The sequence below is a fragment of the Stenella coeruleoalba genome (genome assembly GCF_951394435.1).
Source record: "Stenella coeruleoalba genome assembly, chromosome: 4".
Taxonomy (NCBI): domain Eukaryota; kingdom Metazoa; phylum Chordata; class Mammalia; order Artiodactyla; family Delphinidae; genus Stenella; species Stenella coeruleoalba.
Genome location: NC_137149.1, coordinates 103,356,247 through 103,377,040, shown reverse-complemented (window position 1 = coordinate 103,377,040; position 20,794 = coordinate 103,356,247). Strand labels below are relative to the sequence as shown.

General features: G+C 39.9%; 1 protein-coding gene across 4 annotated transcripts in view; it reads left to right on the top strand.

Moving 5' to 3' along the window:
• Positions 1-20,794, top strand: part of G3BP2 (G3BP stress granule assembly factor 2) — a 77,256-nt gene that overhangs the window by 33,441 nt on the left and 23,021 nt on the right. The window contains exon 1 of one of the 4 annotated variants that reach the window (XM_079919177.1): positions 12,731-12,939. The exons of 2 other annotated variants lie outside the window; for them this stretch is intronic. The gene's annotated coding sequence lies outside the window, so the exon portion shown is untranslated. Of the gene's footprint in view, positions 1-12,730; positions 12,940-12,993; positions 13,132-20,794 lie in introns of those variants that run through there. One more of the 4 variants, XM_079919178.1, reaches the window with a different exon arrangement.

The window sequence follows — 20,794 nt, the reverse complement described above, 5'->3', positions numbered from 1 at the left end:
CCCTCCCACCCACCCTATCCCCCCTCTCTAGGTGGTCACAAAGCACCAAGCTGATCTCCCTGTGCTATGCGGCTGCTTCCCACTAGCTATCTGTTTTACATTTGGTAGTATATATAAGTCCATGCTACTCTCTCACTTCGTCCCAGCTTACCCTTCCCCCTCCCCGTGTCCTCAAGTCCATTCTCTACATCTGTGTCATTAGTCCTGTCCTGCCCCTAGGTTCTTCATAACCATTGTTTTTGTTTTTTTTTTTAAATTCCATATATATGTGTTAGCATACAGTATTTGTTTTTCTCTTTCTGACTTACCTCACTCTGTATGACAGACTCTAGGTCCATCCACCTCATTACAAATAACTCAATTTAGTTTCTTTCTATGGCTGAGTAATATTCCATTGTATATATGTGCCACATCTTCTTTATCCATTCATCTGTCGGTGGACCCTTAGGTTGCTTCCATGTCCTGGTTTGTAAATAGAGCTGCAATGAACATTGTGGTACATGACTCTTTTTGAATTATGGTTTTCTCAGGGTATATGCCCAGTAGTGGGATGCTGGGTCGTATGGTAGTTCTATTTTTAGTTTTTTAAGGAACCTCCATACTGTTCTCCATAGTGGTGTATCTGTTTACATTCCCACCAGCAGTGCAAGAGGGTTCCCTTTTCTCCAGCCCCTCTCCAGCATTTATTGTTTGTGGATTTTTTGATGATGGCCATTCTGATTGGTGTGAGGTGATACCTCTTTGTAGTTTTGATTTGCATTTCTCTAATGATTAGTGATGTTGAGCATTCTTTCATGTGTTTGTTGGCTATCTGTATATCTTTTTTGGAGAAATGTCTATTTAGGTCTTCCGCCCATTTTTGGATTGGGTTGTTTGTTTTTTTGATATTAAGCTGCATGAGCTGCTTGTAAATTTTGGAGATTAGTCCTTTGTTGGTTGCTTCATGTGCAAATATTTTCTCCCATTCTGAGGGTTGTCAGTTCATCTTGTTTATGGTTTCCTTTGCTGTGCAAAAGCTTTTAAGTTTCACTAGGTCCCATTTGGTTTTTGTTTTTGTTTTTGTTTTTGTTTTTTTGCGGTACGCGGGCCTCTCACTGTTGTGGCCTCTCCCGTTGCGGAGCACAGGCTCCGGACGTGCAGGCTCAGCAGCCATGGCTCACGGACCTAGCTGCTCTGCGGCATGTGGGATCTTCCTGGACCGGGGCACGAACCCATGTCCCCTGCATCGGCAGGCAGACTCTCAACCACTGCGCCACCAGGGAAGCCCCCATTTGTTTATTTTTGTTTTTATTTCCATTTCTCTAGGAGGTGGGTCACAAAGGATCTTGCTGTGATTTATGTCACAGAGTGTTCTTCCTATGTTTTCCTCTAAGAGTTTTATAGTGTCTGGCCTTACATTTAGGTCTTTAATCCATTTTGAGTTTATTTTTGTGTATGGTGTTAGGGAGGGTTCTAATTTCACTCTTTTACATGTAGCTGTCCAGTTTTCCCAGCTCCACTTATTGAAGAGGCTGTCTTTTATCCACTGTATATTCTTGCCTTTATCAAAAATAAGGTGACCATATGTGCATGGGTTTATCAAAAATAAGGTGACCGTATGTGCGTGGGTTTATCTCTGGGCTTTCTAGCCTGTTCCATTGATCTATATTTCTGCTTTTGTGCCAGTACCATACTGTATTGATGACTGTAGCTTTGTAGTATAGCCTGAAGTCAGGGAGCCTGATTCCTCCAGCTCTGTTTTTCTTTCTCAAGATTGCTTTGGCTATTCAGGGTCTTTTGTGTTTCCATACAAATTGTGAAAATTTTAGTCCTAGTTCTGTGAAAAATGCCATTGGCAGTTTGATAAGGATTGCACTAAATCTGTAGATTGCTTTGGGTAGTAGAGTCATTTTCACAATGTTGATTCTTCCTATCCAAGAACATGGTATATCTCTCCATCTGTTTGTATCATATTTAATTTCTTTCATCAGTGTCTTATAGTTTCTGCATACAGGTCTTTTGTCTCCTTAGGTAGGTTTACTCTTAGGTATTTTATTCTTTTTGTTGCAGTGGTAAGTGGGAGTATTTCCTTAATTTCTCTTTCAGAATTTTCATCATTGGTGTATAGGAATGCAAGAGATATCTGCACATTAATATTGTATCCTGCTACTTTACCAAATTCATTGATTATCTCTAGTAGTTCTCTGGTAGCATCTTCAGGATTCTCTATATGTAGTATCATGTCATCTGCAGACAGTGACAGCTTTACTTCTTCTTTTCCGATTTGTATTCCTTTTATTTCTTTTTCTTCTCTGATTGCTGTGGCTAAAACTTCCAAAACTATGTTGAATAATAGTGGTGAGAGTGGGCAACCTTGTCTTGTTCCTGATCTTAGTGGAAATGGTTTCAGTTTTTCACCATCGAGGCCGATGTTGGCTGTGGGTTTGTCATATATGGCCTTTACTATGTTGAGGTAAGTTCCCTGTATGCCTACTTTCTGGAGGATTTTTATCATAAATGGTTGTTGAATTTTGTCAAAAGCTTTTTCTGCATCTATTGAGATGATCATATGGTTTATATCCTTCAATTTGTTAATATGGTGTATCACATTGATTGATTTGCATATATTGAAGAATTCTTGCATTCCTGGGATACACCCCACTTGATCATGGCATATGATCCTTTTAATGTGCTGTTGGATTCTATTTGCTAGTATTTTGTTGAGAATTTTTGCATCTATGTTCATCAGTGATATTGGCCTGTAGTTTTCTTTCTTTGTGACATCCTTGTCTGGTTTTGGTATCAGGGTGATGGTGGCCTTGTAGAATGAGTTTGGGAGTGTTCCTCCCTCTGCCATATTCTGGAAGAGTTTGAGAAGGATGGGTGTTACCTCTTCTCTAAATGTTTGATAGTGGTCAATATCGTTTAAGTTGTCCTTCCCTTTTCGGGTCACCACCAAGAACGTGGGAATTTGGGGTCATGGCTCTTGAGTTAGGGATCAGGCCTTGGATCTCTGAAGCTCAGCTAAATATGAGAATGTCACTGGGAGCTCCTGTCAGTTTTGAGCTAGCTGCCACGAGCCAGGAAATGTATAATATTTCCACAGCCAGGGCTCACCCAGAGAGTGAGTCAACAAGGCATAGGTCAGAGCCACAATCCGGAAGGAGGAGGGTAGAGATATATTAAAAAAAAAAAAAGCCAGGCTGATGGTCTGACCAGAACGGTAGGGCAAATCTTGATTCTGAGGAAGATTCTTGCCTTAGTAATAAACCTATTTTGTGCTTTACCAAGGAGGTAAAGCTTGGAGAAATGTTCTGCTGCCATGGACCCAGAAGCCTGGGTTTAGCTAGTCAAGAACCTACAAGGAAGTGGTCACACCTAGAAATGTGTGGGTGGAATCAAGGGCTGATGCAGACACTTTGCACGAGGAATTGGCTGTGTTTTGCTCTCAATTGTTTAAGATAGAAGAAAGCCAGAATGCTTTCACTGTGTATCAGCTACCTAATTTTTTTATGATCACCTTTTTCCAATCAGAAGAAGTTTCACAACTGCTCTACCACTTTTAAGTTTTTTGTCTGCTGATGAATGTATTCCATTTTGCATACAGTTGGTTTTTTACTGCCGTGAGTAGTTCCATAGCCTGGTTGCTAAAAGAGACTAGTGGAACAAATTGCTTTCCAAGGTATGGTATCCATTTCCTCCTCCTGAATTTGTCTACTTAAGACAAAGTCTTTTGCCCTCGTTTCTTTGCACTGTCAAACCAAGTATTTGACCCAGGAGGAGAAATGGAGAGTGGAAGGATGGAGGGTGGTCTTGGGCTAGTGTCTGTTTATGACTTTATGAAGTGCTGTGTTGGGGTCCCCTGTTGTTGAACGTCTGCCTCAGTTCTACAACAGGAATCAGACCATGCCAGGCACTGTGCTAAACAGTGTAAATAATCCTCCCAACAACTCTAAAGTTGGCTAGGTTTTTTGTTTGTTTGTTTGTTTGTTTTTGGCTGTGCCACACGGCATACAGGAGGGATTGCACCTGTGCCCGCTGCAGTGGAAGCATGGGGTCTTAACCACTGGACCACCAAGGAAGTCCCCTAAAGTTGACTGTTTATCCATGAGGAAACTAAAGGTCAAAGAAATGAACTAACCTTACCAGTGTCACAACACTAGTCAGTGAAGAAAATGGGATTTGATCCCATGTGTTTCATCCTATATTTAAGCAGAGAATTTGGTCCTCAGCTGTGCTTTCTCATGGTACAACCTCTCTCATGTCCTCTCCCCTCCATGAGGAAATCTGGTTCAGGGATAGGAGTTGACACTAACTTAATCCGTTGGAGACTGATTAACGACCCCAGAATGCCATTTCACAGAGGGAGATGTGCCTTGCCAATAAATAGAATATCAGCTGACCAGGGCCCCTCCTCTAGGTCAGAGTGCTTAGTGAGAATTGGATAACCTCAAGGCATCTCATATCCAGACTGTAAGGCCTGAAGGATTAAACACAAGCTGTAGCCCTGGGATGGCTAGATGTCTGCCAAATATAGTCTACCCTGAAAAGTGCAAGATAAACGTTGATGAAGCTTCTTTCCAAAGCCATCATTTTCTGGACTCCTGGCAGTTCAGGGCAGATGACTTCTCTTTTATTTGTATTATCTTTAGTTGTTACACTTGCCAGAATTACTGTTGTCTCTTAGATCACTTAGCCTGAGGTGATTTTAGCTGTCTATAACTTTCTGAGCAGCAGATCGAATCCATTAGAATTTACAAACCATTATTCAGGGTGGGCTATTCTTATAATCCCAAACCTAATTCTTTGGGTGTTGATTTATGATGAGATTTTTGTCTCTAAATTCTGAATAAGTCATCTCAGAGTTTGCAATCTTTATTCTCTCAAGCTTGGGAGCTTTTAGAATCTCCCGTACTTGAAGACTTTAATAGATAAGATCAAAACCAGCTACATTGCTAAAATCCACCACCCATAGCAGTCATTCATTTATTTACATTTTATACTTAACAACAAATAGGCAGGCTGTGCAAGTGTTTTATGTACCTTTCTGGATGTGTGACATTTTCGCATAAAACGCCCAAATGAAGAGGAAGAATATCTCTTTAGACCCTACCTGTCCCAGTCTCACAAAGATAATGGATGGAAAGATTTCAGGAGAAATGAACATTCGATTCTTTCTTCAGGCCATTATAGTCTTTCTCCCCGCCTGCTCTAAAAGGAATGGGTTCATCCTACTCCTGGGAGTAGATTTCTCTTTGCATCAAAAAGCTTTGTAGGGCTTCCCTGGTGGCGCAGTGGTTGAGAGTCCGCCCGCCGATGCAGGGGACACGGGTTCGTGCCCCGGTCCGGGAAGATCCCACAGGCCACAACAGTGAGCGGTCCGCGTACCAAAAAAAAAAAAAAAAAAAAAAAGCTTTGTAAAGATCCAGCTGTACCAAGACAGCCCTGAAATTCTTGAGTAACAGGTTTTCAATTAGGAATATTTGCTCTAAGGCTAAGGAGGTTCATCATTTAGTGGTGGGATATGGTATAGCGGCACGAGCCACGGGGGACTCTGGGGTCTCTTTCTAAATTGGCCACTTTTAGCCTTGTGCAGCTTACCTACTTTGTGAATTGCTTGTGAAAGTGAAATGAGATAATGTGTTTGAAAGTGTTCTGAAAACTAAAAAATGCTATGTACAACTGTAAGTTGTCACTTCCAAGCAAAGCAGCAAGCAGTTAGTGAAAAAGGAATCAGCTGAAAGCAACTGGTGCATGTACCTTTTCAAGCACCAAACATGAAGTGCTGTTTTTTATTGAGCATTTACCATGTGCCAGGCATGGTATAAATGTTTTACTTCTATTAACTAATCGAATCTTTACAGTACCCTAATAAGGTAGATATTATTGTCCCCATTTTACAAATGAGAAACACTGAAGCACAGAAAAGTTAAGCATCCTGCCCAAAGTAATATACCTAGGAAATATACCCAGGGAATACATTTAATAAGTGATGAGATGAAGCCGGAATGCAAATCCAGGCAGCCTGGCTGCAGAGCCCAGACTACACCGCTGCCAGCATAATCCTTACTAACTCAATTGGTAGCAGGTACAAGACATTTGTAATGCATGTCTCAAAAGGTTAAATGTTATGTAAGTCTTGAAAGGTTAAAATCGTGATGAGTAAAGACACTAAGAAAAATGAGTATCCTTGAAGGATTTGGATTTGACTCCCTTCCAATGCCAGTCTTCATAGTTTTGAGTCCTACCTTACTTATATAGAACGCATAGCCCTTAAACATGCATGTAAAGTCACCCCTTAAACACCTACATCATCAGCAAAATGGTGGTAATGGTATTGGTTGATCCTTTAAGATCCAGTAAGGTTAAAAATGGTCAAATGAGAGGGTCTAGAGGAAAAGCCTTTTAAAGTAGAATGTCAGAGAAGTATTTTATGCTGAAATCTATAATAATAATCAGGAATCAGTTAACATATTTCTAATGATTTTCTTTTTAAAAATTCATCTGCTAATGGTGATTGGATCTGATTCTTTTCCTTTTCTTTTTTGTAAAAAAAACTATCAACCCTATTTTTAACTTAAGATTGATTCATAAACATATTTAAGATTGAAGTATAAATATGTAACGTAAAAATATATTCTTAAATATTTAAATCTATAACTTTTGATGTATATGTGTCATAGTTTATTTAACCATTCACTATTATTAGATATTTAAGATGCCTCCAGTTTTTAAATGATAATAAATAAATAACATCACAGTGAATTTCTTGGGCATATCTTAAGAGGGATAAATGCCCAGAAGTAGAATTATTGACTCAAAAAGCACAAGCATTTTAAAGCTTTTGATATATCTTGCCAAATTGCTTTTTTAAAAGGATGAATTAATGTTTACTTGCAACAGAAGTCTACAAAGGAGCTTTTTTTTTTTTTGCATATTGGATGTTTTCATTTTAAAATATTTGCCAGTTTGTATATGGTTTGCCATTGTTTCCGTTTAACAGCTCTTCGTATATGTTTAATGCTATGTCCTTTTTTCTATAGATGGGACATACTTTGCATGTTTATTGATTACGTTTTCATACTGATTTCTTTTTTTTTTTGCGGTATGCGGGCCTCTCACTGTTGCGGCCTCTCCCGTTGCGGAGCACAGGCTCCGGACGCGCAGGCCCAGCGGCCATGGCTCACGAGCCCAGCCGCTCCGCAGCACGTGGGATCTTCCCGGACCGGGGCACGAACCCATGTCCCCTGCATCGGCAGGCAGACTCTCAACCACTGCGCCACCAGGGAAGCCCTCATACTGATTTCTTATCAAGGTTTGCTAGTCCTTTGATTCAAATTTGTGGCAGAAATGTGCAATTACATAGCTTGTATTTATTTTGATTACATTCTCATAACTTTCTTTATAATTTAGTATATTGCCTCTAAGCTTAGGATGTCATTCCCCACCTGTGTAACCATTGGAAAAAACATTAAGTAGACCTACTATGTACTAACATAAAATGATGTCTGTTTTTTAAGAGGAAAAAAAGTCGTATCCTGCAAAGCAATGTTTAATTATGATCATATCTCTCTCTCTCTGCCCCCTAAACACACACACACACACACACACACACACACACACACACACACACACATTTATTCACTAATTGATTTTGATTGTCTTCTTTATGGCAGAGATACAGCATTGAACAAAACAGACAAAATCTGAGCTCTTATGGAACTTGGTTTACTGGAGAGGCCAACAGTTTAAAAAAACCCATCATGGGATTTCCCTGGTGGTCCAGTGGGAAAGACTCCAATCTCCCAATGCAGGGGGCCCAGATTCAATCCCTGGTCGGGGAACTAGATCCTACATGCATGCCACAACTCAGAGTCTGCAGGCCGCAACTAAGAAGTCCGCATGCCGCAACAATAAATAAATAAATAAACAAACAAACCCATCAAAGGATAAATATAATGTCAGGTAGTGCTAAGTGCTATTAACAGACGTAGAGCAGAGTAAGAGATGGAGAGTGACTGGGGCTCCTTTAGATTCATTGGTCAGAGATCTTTCTGAAGTGGCATTAGATCAGAAAGTATTGGATGAAGTAACTAGTATGATATTTTATACAAGCATATGGATAGAAAAATACCAAAGTTCTGTAGTCCCCTTCTTAGTGAATATTACCAGCGGCTCTCTTGTCTCCCAGACAAAACCAGCAAAGCATCCTATCCTAGACTTCTCCCTTACTCCCCATACCCAGCTAATCATCACAATTTTGCCACCTATATACTTATAAATTTCTTTTCTACTTGCCACTGTCTTCTCTTAGGCCCTTGTCACTTTTTGTTCTTTTTCACTGTTTGAAAAGATATCTTAGTTCAATTATTTGTAATAAATAATGCACAATTAAATTATATAATGCATGAGAGCTAACTTGGTGGGGCTTCCACGGGCCAAATGGGGACAATGTGAGCATGAAAATAAATGTTGATATTAATGGATGATCAGGTAGAAATCCATGAGTTCACACTGATATAAATAAAAGATTTTTTAAAAATGAGAAAGGAGAAAACGTCTTCCTTATAGTAGAATTGCAGCTGATAACTGTGGAAAGAATGATGGAATTAGAAAAATCACAGTTAGGTAGCCACTATAACAAAAACTGATTCGGCCAAAGAATCGTCCATGGCTGCTAAAACTGGGTGAAACGATCATGATAAATGGGTTATGTACACAGTTTCAAAGTACCAGACTACACAACTGTAATTACTTCTTAATTACAAAGGGAAAAACAGAACTGTATAGTGGAGAAGCCCGTCAGACACTGCATTAACCGTGAAGGGAACATCACCAGTAATAGGACACATGGACATCATGTGCCTCCATAGGATGCACTGAGGACAGAACAGTACTTCTCTGGTATTTTTCCCCAAAATGCATAATCTAGATCTAAATATCAGGAAACAACAGAGTTACCAAATTCAGGGGCATTCTTTAAAATAATTGTCCTGTACTCTTTAAAAATATCAAGGTCATGAAAGAAGAAAGACTGAGAAAAAACTTTGGACTACAGAAGACTAAGGTGACATGATAACCAGATTCATTTGTAATCCTGAATTGTATCCTGGACCAGAAAACAATTTTTTCCTTTTGATATTAGTTGGACAGTTGATGAAATTTGAGTGTCTGTAGATTATAGTACTATAAAAATGTTAATTCCTGATTTTGATAATTGTATTGTGGATATAGAAGTAAATGTCCTTGTCTTTTAAGAAATACACACTGAAGTGTTTAGGGGTAAAGGGATATCATGTACAAAGAAAATTGCAACTAGAGCCTCTTCTAGATGCTTTTTTATGGATAGAGGTCACATGACAATCTACCAGTTGTCTGACAGTAACCATAATAACCACAAACCCGTGTCCCCTGCATCGGCAGGCGGACTCTCAACAACTGTGCCACCAGGGAAGCCCTATTTATTTTTTTAAAGATGCAGTTTTTTTATTTTATTTTATTTTATTTATTTATTTATATTTTTGGCTGTGTTGGGTCTTCGTTTCTGTGCATGGGCTTTCTCTAGTTGCAGCAAGCGGGGGCCACTCTTCATCGTGGTGCATGGGCCTCTCACTGTCGCGGCCTCTCGTGTTGCGGAGCACAGGCTCCAGACGCGCAGGCTCAGTAGTTGTGGCTCATGGGCCTAGTTGCTCTGCGGCATGTGGGATCTTCCCAGACCAGGGCTCGAACCCGTGTCCCCTGCATTGGCAGGCAGATTCTCAACCACTGCGCCACCAGGGAAGCCCTGGAAGCTATTATTGAGTAGACACTCTGCCAGACGACCTGTAGGTTACCATTTGAGTTACACTATTTATAAAAAACAACCTAGAAGAGAACCTAGGAAATATAGGGAGATTACAAAATAACCACAGAATACAGCTTAGACAAGCTAGTAGACTATTTAAGCAGATAAGGTTAACTGAAATTCTTTGAAGGGTAGTTTGTGTAAGGTAAAATCATGCCTAACTCACCTTTAGAATGCCTGAGTGAGATATTTCAGTATGAGTACTTGGGGAAATCAGTAGATGAAGTTTATTTTGATTTTTCACAAACTTTTGATAAAGATTCACATCTAAGACACACATTGGGGTGGGGATGTGAAATGTCAAAGGAAGGGCTGAGGTGTATAAGAGAAAAAGTAGTAAGAAAAGAAGTAATGGTAAGAACTAAATTAGGGATGGGATGCCTTGCATGGTAAGGACTTGGGATTTTATTGTGTTGCCTTTGGAGGGTTTTGAGAATGTCATCTGATTTATAGCTATAAAGGATCTGGTTGCTGTGAGAATAATAATAATAATAATAACAGTAATAGTGCTAAGTGTTTAATCTAGAATAAATGTTGAAGGTAGAGGGAACAGAAATTTACTGGTGATTTGCTGTGTGGTGTGAGACAGAGTCAAGGGTGACTTAACAGTGTTTGGCTTGAGCCACTGAATGAATACATTCCTACTTCTCTCCCTGCCTTATTGTCTGTCCCGGGAGGGTGTATTTAATGGAGGTTATATTCGTATGGCTGGAAGATTCCTTAGGTTATTGCAGTCATTCTGGAAAGATAAAACGGTCCTGAACCTGGGCAGAGCTATACGTATGGAGAAGTATTCAGAGGGCACGGACTTAAGAGACATTTAGGAAGTAAAAATAACTACTTAGGAAAACAGTTTTGGGTATTTTAATAAAATTGAAGATAATGAAGTCGTTTTTCCCAATAACTCCACCTATTGATATGTACCCTCGGACAAGGGTTGTCTGAGGCCTGTTTTTATATAGCTCCAGAGCTAAGAATATTTCTTTTATTAATACATTTTTGAAGGATTTAAAAACGGGAATGCGTGGGTTGGATATGTTACAAAGACCATTTATGGCTCTCAAGTCCTAAAATATTTACTGTCTGTCCCTAACAGTATAAGTTTGCCAACCATGGTGCAGATCAGTGGTTTTTAAAGTGTCGTTCCTAGAGCAGCAGTAGCAGCAGCATCTGGGAACTTGTTAGAAATGCGAATTCTCAGGCCTCAACATAGACTTGCTGAATCAGAAACCCTGGAAGGGGGCCCAGCATTGTGTTTTAACAAGCTCTCCTGGTGATTCTGATGCATGTTAATTTATGAGAATCACTGCTCCAGAGAAATTTTTGTACTTGGTGAGGAATAACAGCATTGTGCATAAGAGCTTCACAGTGGAAACAGTAGAAATGTCAATCAACAGAAGAGATAAGTAAGTTGTGCCAATTAATACAAGGAGAGTATTCCATAGCATGGATTGTAAAGGCAGACTGCTTGTGTTTGAATCCCAGCTCCAACGGAGTAGTAGCTGTGTGACCTTGGGCAAGTTAACTCGACCTCTCTAAGCCTTAGTTTCCTCCTGTGTAAAATTAGCATAAAAATCGTAACTACTTTATAGGGTTATTGTGAGGATTAAACAATTAAAATAGATGAGTGGCTGGCACATAAGTATTAGATTTGAAGGGCAGTTTTCATGTAATGTATTATGATACTTTAAAGAAAAACATGTCAAAGTTCATTTCATAAGAGTGATAGTCTGCCCATATATTTTGTATATAACAACGTGATTAACCAGCATAAGTTAATAGTAGTGTAGATTTTGGAGGTTCAAATGTTGCACTGCCCCGTAAACCTCAGTTTTCACACGTGAAAAATACTTTAAAGTTAGTTACTCTGAAAGAATTGTTAAGAAAACTGGTGAAATGTATATGCCTGAGTTTTGTTTCTTCTGTGGGCATTTCCTTTCCTAATTGCCTTTTATTCCTTTCACCATTTCCTCAGCCCTTCCTTCCAAAATTCCTCAGCTGTCTTGATAGTCTCTGAGAAACACTGCCAGAACTAAGGTGCAAAGTGGCTTCCTTGACTGTAAGAAGATGTGGCTTTTTCCATGAATCAAGGTCATGAGAGTCAGTGTCTAGTGTTTTCCCAGCTATGCCCCTGCGGCCAAGTCTGGGCCTAGATCTAGGACAGGTCTGTAATCCTGATATCTCCTGGGATTTCAGCTTTTAGCTGCTTTAGCATGTAAAATGCTTAGTATGTATTTAGCAACGCCTAACGCTAAACAACACACAAAGAAACAGAACTGTTTTTTCTGTCTGTGGAGACCACGTCCTATTTTTCTACATCCCAGTACTTAGCACCCAGTAGGCCCCATAATATAGCGTTGAACGATTTTGAACTTCTCGGTGGAGCTTAAAAACCTCCATTTCCTAGGCTGAGTTTAGGGTGCAAGCAGCTGAAACCAATGGCTGCATTTTTACTCTCGTCTAGAGCAGCAACCTGCAGACACCTAGTTCAGAGAGAAAAAAAATCACTAAAATTCCCTTCCTCTTAATAACATAAAAGGACCAGAAAAATCAGTCCCCAAAAGACAACGCAGAAGGCACAGCGCTGCAGCGACCCGGCTCCTGTTAGGGTGAGCTCCCGAAGGGCGAAGAGGCCGGATCCTTGGGGCAGGAGAAAGGCAGCCTTCTTGTGACGTCAAATCAGCGGACTCTCGCCCCGGCTTCACGCCGGTTCCGGTTCCCCGGCTTTCCGGGCGCGAGAGTACGTGAGCGCGGCGGCGTTCTGCGCGTGCTCCGCAGAGAGACGCGAGAAGGTTGGGTCCAGCTCTTGGAGGAGATGCGTGATTGGCTGAAGCCGTGCTGGGGGGTCCCCCAGCCCTTTCGGCAGGGGTAAAACAATAAGAGGGGGCGGTGGCAAAGGGGGCGGGACGTCCGTGTTCCTTGTCGTTCGCCGCAGTGCTTGGCGCCCGGGAAGAGGTGGTTGTAAGGGGAACCAGCTCGTGCCTCTCCGGTTCCGAGGTCTGAGGTTTGTCGGAGGAGGGAGAGGGCGGCGAGCGACAAGAATCTGCTGCAGCCGGTCCTCGGCGACTTTCCCGCTGACCTCCGCGCGACGTACCCGCCGCCGCTGTTGGTTGGAGGTGTGTATGGGGGCCGGGAAGGGCGGTCGGTCTGGTGGTCGGAAGGGGACATTCCAGTCGCGCGCCGCGGCTCGAGGCAACCGTCCAGTGAATGAGCTCCGGTGTCGGAGGTGTAGCTGCAGAGAGAGACATTGTTCTTGCCGGCTGCCTACGCTGCTGTGTGTGCGAGAGAGAAGCCGAGCTTTTTCTCAGGTGAGGGATGGGAGGCCGTGGGGGGGGAGGTGACCGGCGCGCGTCGTGCGGACGGAGGGCTCCGAGGGCACAGGTGGGGCCGGTGTTTGTTGGAGATGAGGTGGCGAGCTAGGAAAGGGGACGCAGTTGCTCCCAAAGGCGCGCTGATGGAGGCTTCGGACGGGATGTGGGGGAGTGGGCTTGCCCGATAGGATGTTTCGGGTGCGGAGCCCACCAGCCTCGGTCCCAGACTCTTGCGGCTCTTATTCCCGGTTCCTTGGCAGTGGGGAGGCCGCCGCCGCCCCGCCCGTGGGGGAGGGGAAAAGAGGCTGTATCGGCGGAGGCAGAAGCGACGCAGATGCGAAAGTAGCGGCCTCCGGGCACCATTTCGGTGCACGGAAACAGAATCCGGCTCTGAAGGCAGCCTTCGCTTTGCTTACCCAGTACCTGGTGTTCAGCGGTCCTTGACCCTACCCCCGCGGGTTTATCCCGAAGGAGCTGGGAAACCCGGGCTGTATATAACGTACGCCTTCTCCGTGCCCTTTTTATGTAGGCGATCTCTTGCTGACCCAGGAATAGAAGAGATCTTTGAGTGCTTTGAGGAATGGGTTTCTTCCTCTTCCCCCATGTCTTCTTGGGGAGGGTGGGAAGGATAGTCAAGGAGAGGAACATAGCATCCGTATGTTGTGTTAATATTGTTAGTTGAATCTGATCGAATTTTACCTGCCTCTCCAAAGGCAGATTTCTTAAGATGGCCCTGTGCCGCTTTGGGGCGAGTATAGATATGCATCTACAACTTTCCGCATAGATCAATTTTTTCCCTCCAATGTATGCCTACTTTCTTAACAGTTTTTTTTTTTTTTTTTTTTTTTGGAGGGGCAGTACCTTTGCTCTTTTAAAAATCAAGCACCAGCAAAAACCCACAGAACCCACGTGCACCGAAGCTGGAATAATAGCAAAGTTGTGCCCTTCCCCCCCCCCCACATGATTGTTGTGATAATAACTTGTGTTTGAAATACTGGTTTTAACACCTGGTGCTAGTCTTCCAAATGTTAGCATTGCATGTACCTGGATCTGTGAATCATTAACTGCAGTTAGGCGACCCCGTATGCTACAGGGGAAGAAGATGGGAATTCCTTGTCCGGCTCCATATTTGGCAGTTAATATATAGCCTTAGGCATGTGGACAGTTTCTAAACAGTTGACCCTATTAGTATCCAGTGGTCCTTTTGATGTCCAAAATCCTGATCTCAAAAAATAGACGGTATGGTTAGTTTCAAATTCTTAGTACTGAATTATGTGTTGTTTCTTAATCTTCCTATTTTCTTAAATATTTAGGATTATTCATGTGTATCCTTGTGTTATGATTTAATCACTAGAGGCTGTTTAATTCTGAAAGGTTGTCCACGAATTATAGGGAGGATAAGGACCTCAAATGGATTGTTTACTATTTAAGAACTGTTATGGTTCAGGTTGCCGAATATTCAGGGGTGGAAATGTTTGTCAGTGGTGAACAAGCAGCAAGAGGAAAGAACCAGAATGCTTGTGGGGTGGATGGGGATCAAAACTGGAAGGAGAAGAAAATAAGTCTTTAATAATTTGATACTCGTATTGAGTGAGTGTTTAGTTAGCAGGTGAGCAGTTGAGTTGTTAGCAGACAGCTCTTGAGTTTGAATAGGATTGGCACTCTTGGTAGTAGGATATATTTATTATCCATATTCCATTTATGAGAGATCAAAAATGAAAATCTCCGTATCAGTTACTGAAAATCTATAAATACCCATAGTGTCTTTAGGTTAACAGTTTCCTTGTCCTGAAGAATTATTGCTGTTTGCCTGTTATCAGGATTTTCTAGGTTGCTTTAAATAAGACTTTCCCACATATTTTATACGAGTGCGTATGGAGATGAGGAATGACCCCTTTTCAAGGCTGGTTTTGATAGTTACGAATTAGGTTGTTTCTGAACTTAAATTCAGTAGAATTTAATTGACAAACTTGACTTAACTCTCCACTGGGAAACATTTAAGGGCTGACAGAACAAACAAGTTCTATCTCCCAGAACTCTGGACTGGCTTCAGAAACAATAGAATCAGTTTCTTGACTGCTGTTTCTCAGCGTACTTTTAACTTAATTTCCAGATATTTTACCCTATGTTGATACACTATTGTAGTATGCTAGGATGACTGTTTTGGATTTCCTGTTATGTTACTGTTTTCTGCCTTTTGGCTCCTCCCTACAGTATCAAATAAGCTAAGTTAGACTTTAAATTTTTTTTATATTCTTGCATCCCTGATGGTTCTTCATAAGCAGTGGTTGTTAAGCAGGTGTAATGAAAACATCACTAAAGGGAGGAGACATGATTTCAAATCCTCTCTCATAACTATAACTGAGGGACCTTGAACTCCTTTCCTTAGGCTCTGAAAACATCACGGTTTCCTTTTCTGTAAATGAAGCTAATATTGTATCTATTTCACGGAGGTAAAGGAATGTGTAGTTACTTGTTAAACCTTAAAGCATAATATAAATACACGCTTTAATTTTTGTGGGGCTGCGTTTCCATTTCTTTAATGCTTGGTCACTTTTAATAGCTTCTGAACTTCAAAACTTGGCTCCTTACCTTTGGGGCCTGAGGAGAGAAAAAATCCACAGCTACCTTTTATTTCTGTGACTGGTGCTTAGATCTTGTTTGTGATGCTTTCATTCTGCGGTGTGCCACAACAAATTGAAGGTTGCTCTTCTAAATAGATACACATTGCTCTTTTTAAAAAAATTTATTTTTGGCTGCATTGGGTCTTCGTTGCTGTGCGCGGCCTTTCTCTAGTTGTGGTGAGTGGGGCTTACTCTTCGTTGCGGTGCGCGGGCTTCTCCTTGCGGTGGCTTCTCTTGCTGCAGAGCACGGGCTCTAGGTGCACGGGCTTAGTTGCTCTGCGGCATGTGGGATCTTCCCGGACCAGGGCTCGAACCCGTGTCCTCTGCATTGGCAGGTGGATTCTTTTTTTTTTTTTTTTAGTTTTTTTTAGTTTTTGGCTGCACCCCATGGCATGTGGGATCTTAGTTCCCCGACCAGGAATCTAACCCAGGCCTCCTGCATTGGAAGGCAAAGTCTTAACCACTGGACCTCCGGGGAGGTCCCAATAGGCAGATTCTTAACCACTGTGCCACCAGGGAAGCCCTGCATTGCTCTTTCAATTGGTAAAGTCATTCTAAACAAAGACCATCTGGAATTTCCAAAGGTTTCAATTTTAATATGAGGTTAGCTGTCAGAAATGGATCTTACAGTCCATGGTTCAGTGAGAATGGGCCTGGGCCTGACTAGTGTGAGACCAGCCATGAGTGAGGGGCTCTAGAGAGAAAGGGGTGGGTAAGTATCCAATAGTAGAGACAAGTTGTGTCCTAGCATAGACATAGCCTTTGGTAACATAGTTTCTGGTAAGATAACTGCATCCTGTTACTAGGATCTTACTCTTTTTATAGAAAGCAAGATAAAGTACTACATCTAACTGTACAGTACTGAAAAAATTTTTTGTAGACTTTTTTCTGTTTTTCAAACTGTCATTTTCTTTTGGTTTCTTGACTTTTTTTTTTTAAGACAACACGGTGTCTCAACTTCTCAGCAGTTTTCATTTTGCACGTTTTTTTTTTCCAGTTATTAAAATAGCCACCAAATTGTGACATGAAATTTCATGTAAGTAATTTGCAATAAGTGAAATCCTACTCACCTCCCCCCCAGGTGCTTGAGACAAAGATACTGCAGTTCTCATCACTCGTTATAGATGTCGGTCAGAACATTCCAGGCTCCTCAAAGAGTGAATTTTTGATTGTGCATTTTGATGCTTATATATAGTGGTGGTGGTTGCAGCCAGGTGTTTAGGGTTAACAGTTTAGTATAACTAGAGTTTATGATCCTATGTAGATATATCTATTTTATTTCTTAATATAGAATGGAGGTGCCATTTCAGAGATTCCTAAGATTAAAAAGAATTAACGGAATACAAAATTACTTCACTTGGATAAGCTTCTCTTTTGTATTGTAATCTGCTCTGATAATTATTTTGCAGTAGTAGATCTAAGGAATTAATTTCATTTTCTTGTTCAAGTGCAAACATTGCCTTCATATTATTGAAATCATATCTTAGTTGCAAATTTTATACTGCTTTTTTTCTATGGTTTTATAGTCTTTGACAGTATTTTAATGATTGCATATGAACTGATGTTTCACAGTTGGGGTTCAGTGTATTGTATTTTTGTTTGTAAGACCGTTACTTTTTTGTTTTTAAGACCGTTAATTTAATATTAGGTTATCAGAAAAAAATAGTGCTATATCAGGTAAGCATATCAAATGTTTTTTAAATTACCTCTTGGAAACAACAAAATTTGAGAGTGCACCTTAGGATCTAGGCAGTAAGTTTTTGTTTCTCTGTGTAGCTGCTGATTTTAAATTCCAGCATGGTATCTTTATCACTGTTCCTCCCATCTCCACCTCCTCAATTTTATTTTCAATTAGTTGGTAGTATTTAAGCACACTCAGACTTTAACCATAAATTGTCACTAATGTTGTAGGCATAATGTCAGATTGCTTTTTTGCTTTGCTTGTAGTGCTAAATGAATTTTCACACTTTCGACCTTTATTCTAGAGCCATGTTTTCTGACTAATAACATGTATCTGTTAGATGGTTATCAGAAAGTAAATGAAAAATTTAAAGTGTTTTTTAAAATCACAAAGTACATATATACTCTTTGTAGTATTCAGACAGTATAGTAAATAGTTTACCAGTGGTGGTCTGAATTGGTATGTAGTGTTTTTTTTTTCCCTAGACCCACAACACATATTATCTTGTATATTTCTTTTTGTATCAAGCCTTTTTTCCAAAGATGGGATTTGTAGCATTCTACAATTTGGTTATTAACTTTTGTGGAGAGTACTTTTTGTCTATTTTTATAACTTTCCTATTATCTTTGCGCAATTGTGCATGTATTTCTTTGTAGTGTGTCTTAGAAGTGGGATTACTGGTTATATGTATTCATTTTAAATTAATTTTATTAAAACTGCAAAATTACATCTCCAAAAGGTTGTAACTATATTTCCACCAACACTGTATTTGAAAGAGCCTTTTTCCCCCACCCCTTTAACAGTACTTGATATTATCAGTCATTTTCATTTTTGTTAATATAATAGATGAAAGACTGAATAAACTGCGTTTTTTGAACTGTTGGATATTGTCAATTTCAGGGTTACCTTACAAATAAGTGCTTGGTATGTGGTAGATTCTCCATAAATGTTTGTGAAATGATTAATATAAAGCATAATTGTATTGCTAAATTTTTTAAATTGAGGAATAAGTTACAATCAGTAAAAACTGGTCTTTTCATGTGTTCAGTTGTATGATTTTGGATAGACATACACAGTCATGAAACCACCACTACAATCAAGATATATTTCTTTCCCTTCTGTCTCTAGCCCCTGATCTGATTTAGCCCTATAATTTTCATTTTTGTAGACTGACATATCAGTAGAATCATATAGCATTAACTTTATCTTTAGGTAATATTTTGGAAACTCATTCATGTTGTTGCATATATCAATAAGTTCTTTTTATTGCCAAGTATTTGATTATTTGGATTTACCACAGTTTGTTCATTCACTTGGCTAATGGTCATTTTGTTGTTTCCAGGTTTTGAGTGTTTATTAATAAAGCTGCTGCAAACAACATACAGGTCTCTGTGTGGACATGTACTTCATGTCTTTTGGATAAATGTGTAGGAGTGGGATTGCTGGGTAATATGAGACATGTACGTTTGATTTTGTGAGAAACTGCCATACTGTTTTCCAAGGTGACTATACCATTTCTTTGTTCCTGCCAACTTTTCCCATCCTTGCAGGCACTTACTATTTTTAGATTTTAATGCTAGCCATTAAAGGTATTTAGTGGTATGTCATCATGGTTTTAATTTGTAATTTTGAATGATTATTGATTTCATGTTTATTTGCCATCTGTATATCTTGATGTGGACTGTATATTCAGATCTTTTGCCCATTTAAAATTGGATTTCTTATTATTAAGTTAGGAGAGGCTTGTCTTCTGGGAATAAATCCTTTATTACATATGTATTCTACAAATATTTTCTTTCATACTGTGGCTTGTCTTTTCATTTTCTTGATGACTTTGAACAGACGTTTTACATTTGATGTAAGCCCAATTTGTCAGTTTTCTAAAATTTTTTCTTTTTGTGTCTTATCTAAAATCTTTACTTAACCTAAGGTTATTAAGATTTTTTCCTGTCCTTTTTCCTAGAAGCCTAGAGTTAGGTTTTACATGTAGGTCCGTGGTCCATTTCAGGGTAATTTTTGTACATGGTACAAAGTATGAGTCAAACTTCCTTTTGTTTTAACATGTAGACATCAAGTTGTTCCAAAATCGTTTTGTTGAAAAGAGAATTACTTTGGTACCTTTGAAAATAAATTGACTATATTGTGTGGGTCTACTGTAATGCTAAATTTTTTAGATTTATCTCTAAAAGTTCTTAGAATTACTTGTGCTAAAGCTGCTTTACTTGTTTTGTTTGGACCTTTAGTTAATCTCAAAACTCTTAACTTCATATTGCAGTAGTAGTATGTGTACACGTAAATGAATGTGTAGACGTATATACATTTACATATAAATAAGAACTAGAGTATAGAAGACTGACTTTAAAAATATTTTGGAATTACATGATTAATGATTTTTTTATTCATTAGCATTCCCCCATATAAGCTTTCTTTCCCTTTCAGTTTTATTGAGATAAAATTGACATAGCACTATATAAGTTTGTGTACAGCATGATGATTTGACATACATCGTGAAATGATTATCGCATAAGTTTTGAACACCATCCTCTCAGATACAAAATTAAAGAAATAGAAAAAAATTTTGTGATGAGAACTCTTTGGATTTACTTTCTTAACAACTTTACATATGTAACATACAGCAGTGTTAATTATATTTTATCATGTTGTACATTACATCTTTTGTAGGAGGTTTATTCATTAACTATTGAAATACCTTTGTAGTTTGGTAGGCTACTTCTCTTAAGAGGTCTTTTTTTTTTAATGGCTCCACCACATGGAATGCTGGATCTTAGTTTCCCAACCAGGGATCGAACCCGTGCCCCCCTGTAGTGGAAGTGCAGAGTCCTAATCACTGGATCATCAGGGACTTCCCTTAAGAGGTCTTTAGCATCACAGATTTGTTCAACAAATTTTTTAATCCTTTTATGTACAAAGTAATGGTAGATGCTGCAAAGACCGTCTCTTGAGCATCTCCTGGAAGCATAACACTGCTAGGCTTATGCTCAACATTAACTTAAAGGAGACTTCCAAACAGGAGAGGGTTGTGCCTATGCACAGGCACACATATTACTAGGACTAAATGTGTTAATAAAAGAGCCAAAGAAGATATATGTAGTACTGAGAGAAGAAATGATTAATCCAACCTGAGGGACCTAGCTAAGAAAGCCAGGTAGGGTTGGAATAGGATCTTGAGTAGGCTTTTGAAAAGTGCATGAAGGAGCAATTTGTGGTTTTGAGGAGACAGTCATCTCCTAAAAATTCTTTTCTCTTTTAGCTCTGGCTTGAAATACTCACTTCCTCATTTTCTACATGTCAGATTTCTACTCCTGTTGCAGTGCAAGTGGTACATTCTTTGTGG